Source organism: Sinocyclocheilus anshuiensis, unplaced genomic scaffold, assembly GCF_001515605.1.
Source record: "Sinocyclocheilus anshuiensis isolate Anshui unplaced genomic scaffold, SAMN03320099.WGS_v1.1 scaffold732, whole genome shotgun sequence".
Taxonomy (NCBI): domain Eukaryota; kingdom Metazoa; phylum Chordata; class Actinopteri; order Cypriniformes; family Cyprinidae; genus Sinocyclocheilus; species Sinocyclocheilus anshuiensis.
Genome location: NW_015554133.1, coordinates 1,024,218 through 1,027,435, shown reverse-complemented (window position 1 = coordinate 1,027,435; position 3,218 = coordinate 1,024,218). Strand labels below are relative to the sequence as shown.

Genomic DNA, 3,218 nt, shown 5'->3' with positions numbered 1-3,218 from the left:
ATGGCTGCAGCAAAGCCCCAAAACAGAAGGCTAGTAACGTATGCTAAAAGATATGACAAAGATTTTCGGTGCACATTATCTTTAAGGTGTCTAGTATTAATATATGAATTCACAATTATTTAGTTTTGTTGAGTGTGGACATGAGTAAACATGTTGATGGCAACAATAGTGACCAGTGGGATAATAACACATTTTTTTTTGTATCTTAGTATACCTATTCAGTTTTGTATAAGTTTTTTTATGTATAATAGGGTTACTAATGACACATCATTTTGATATTTTCATGTCTGAGAAAAATTTGGTTAAATGGGTTAATGAGCTTTTCGGTTTGCAGTAATTTGTAACGAGATTCAAAATGGCAAATAAAATAAGGTCTGATGTTTGCCAAACCAATCGAAACAAACCAATCGAACTTCTAAACATTTAATTCTTAATAAAACACACAAGAAACTGCATACGGGTTCCATCACAGAGTCCAGGCTCCTTGTTTTGCGTCTCACCAGCTCCAGGTTTTTCGGGAAGAGATCCAGTCCGGGCTTTACCGCAGACCTCGGTCACCGTTACCGCAGCATCCGTCTAAACTGCCTTCAAATCCAGCCGTACAGAGCACTTTTCATCACTTCCTTCACCTAATACACATTCTCAAACCTTGACATTCTCCTCCAGTATATCAGTGGTTGTCTGCGGGGACCGAGCGGGATAAAACCCTGTAACCGCGACTAACAGCTTCGCTAATTCTCAGCAGCGGGTTTCTGCGCCAAGAAATGATGTGGACACCGAACCGCTGGTACGTACCGTTACCGTTTCGTGGTTTTTATATTTTATTTTCACCCTCCAACGGCTACTTTCCTTCGCTAACGAGAGATCCCGTCGCCGGAGTCCTTTGGATATCGATAAGCTGATTAAAATGGATGAATGGCAGCCAGTAGTCTCCTCTAGAGTTATTCCACAGCTTATTACTGTGTAACACTCATCTATACGAAGCCTGTAGGAATTATGATATATTTTGAATCTCACATGCTGTTTCCTCAAGAACCGGAGCTCATTGATCCGAGACACTAAACCCTTGTTTATCTAACCGTGCTGTACTGAAATGCTGTTCTGCTGCTCGCGATAAACACCTGTCTGCTCGAGTTTCAATGGTCAGGCTTTAGTAGCTTACAGGAGAACAGCAGCTGCTAATGATACCTGATTAGGTGAGATGATGGTGGGCGTTTCGCGGGAAACCGGACCCTGGTGACTTTTTTGGGGATCAGAAAACCAAGGTCAGGCGGTGACATTGCGGTGTGTCTTATGGAGGCACTAGTATTTCCATAAATTAAGTTGTTGAGCAGTTGCTAAGTTAATTCTAAGCTGGCTAGTTTGACTTTATAGTCAGTATGGTTTGGTGAGTCCTCTAGTTTAACTCTCTGTGATCCACAGTACAGCCGAAACTCAACACACCTGCTCTTTATTTAATAGAGTCTCTGTGTGTTTATTAGGTAATTGTACTTGTATCCTGATATTTAACAAACTAATCATATACACATCCTCATGGATTTCCAAACCAGGATGTTTCTTCTGTGCGACACAAAAGAAGACATTTAGTATAATGTCCAGGCTGCTCTACGCAATGAGAGTAAATGGAGGCTGTCAGGCTCCAAAGATATCATAAAAGCACAATTAAAGATGGCTCATGTGATTGTATAGTTATGCACAGCTTCAGTGGGAACACAGTTAACGTTAAACAGTATAAACAGTATTATTTAAATAGTCTTTGCTTTCTTGTATTTTACATGCAGTGTCATTTTATTATTTATATACTATTGTAGTACTGCTATTTAGAATTAGCTCTTATTTTTATAGTTTAATTTTCAATTTTGTATTTTGATGTGCTTATCTTTTCATATTTCTGTTTAGCTTAAATTTTAATTTGACTTCAGTTTTACTTAATTAATTTGAGTACTTATTTTGTTTTATTATTAATTTTTTAGTACTTTTTTATGTTAGTTATCAAGACAATGTTTATAATTTTCATTTAAGTAATTTTTTTTCTTCATATTTATATTTTGTTTTAGCTTTATTTCAGTTACCGATTTAAAAAAATATATATTTATATAATAGTTCATCTCGGTTTGATAACAAGGCAGTGGTGTAAAACTGTGTGTGGTCAGGTTACATTGCAAGTTGTTACAATATTGTTAGTTGATAATATAAACTCTGTAATTTACTTTCTGCAAATCTTTTATTTCATAAGTGCATTATGTCATTATAATTATGTAATTAAGACTAATTTTGGACCTCACAGCTGTAGTCACTGAGGAAACAGCGTTCCTCACTCATCTGCACTAGTAGAGACGTGTCGACGTCGTGCCGTTAGACTATTAAAAGACCTTCTAATGGTTGTAAACTGACCCAGTGGCTGATTCTGCCAATTACAGACTCCTTTAATTATGCAGGATGCTGGAAAGGAATGTTATCGTCATGGACACAGTCTGTGTGGCCAGTCACTACCAGAGTTTATAGGGTCAGAAGCACCTGTAATGGTGACAGGTGCAAAGTGTGGAGAGTTGTAATTCTAATCTTTTGGAGAAGTAAACGCACATCACATGATTTCAGGAATCATTTATGTATCAATCAGTGCAGGATAAATTATGCACCAAAGATGCCATTCAGTGACTTGCTTCTTCCTTATGTTTTCATAGTTGCTTATGTTTTCATAGTTTTATAGTTTTATATTCTTGCTTCTCATTTTCATAACTTTCTCTTAGGCCTGGGCGATAAAACGGTATCGATATTTATCGACGGTACAGCTTCTTCGATATCGATATAAAAATGTTCGATATAGCGCACGATATAGGCACGTGCTATGAGTGACGCAGACAGCACACACAAACACATGCTGAAATGAGTACTGTGCCTGTGATGAGGAGATTGTGAATAAAGAATGAATATTAGTCGAATTTAAAATAAAACATTTTTTTATCTCTCCGCGCCGCTTCGCTAAAGATATGCACCTCGCCTATTTTTTAGTGATGTCCGGTTCGCGAACGAATCGTTCGATTTAACTGGTTCTTCTTAGTGAACCGGTTGAACCAGTTCACCAAATCGGACTGAATCGTTTGAAACGGTTCGCGTCTCCAGTAAGCACTAATCCACAAATTACTTAAATTATTCACTTTTTTAACATGGCTGACACTCCCTCTGAGTCGAAATAAACCAATATCCCGGAGTAATTT

The 3,218-nt window shown here is 37.5% G+C and overlaps 1 protein-coding gene across 1 annotated transcript in view; it reads left to right on the top strand.

Annotated features, from left to right (window-relative positions):
* The first annotated feature begins 539 nt into the window (after positions 1 to 539).
* LOC107670309 (oxysterol-binding protein-related protein 6-like) overlaps positions 540 to 3,218 on the top strand; it is an 82,643-nt gene continuing 79,964 nt past the window's right edge. Inside the window, exon 1 of the mRNA XM_016462874.1 lies at positions 540 to 787. The gene's annotated coding sequence lies outside the window, so the exon portion shown is untranslated. The remainder of the gene's footprint in view (positions 788 to 3,218) is intronic.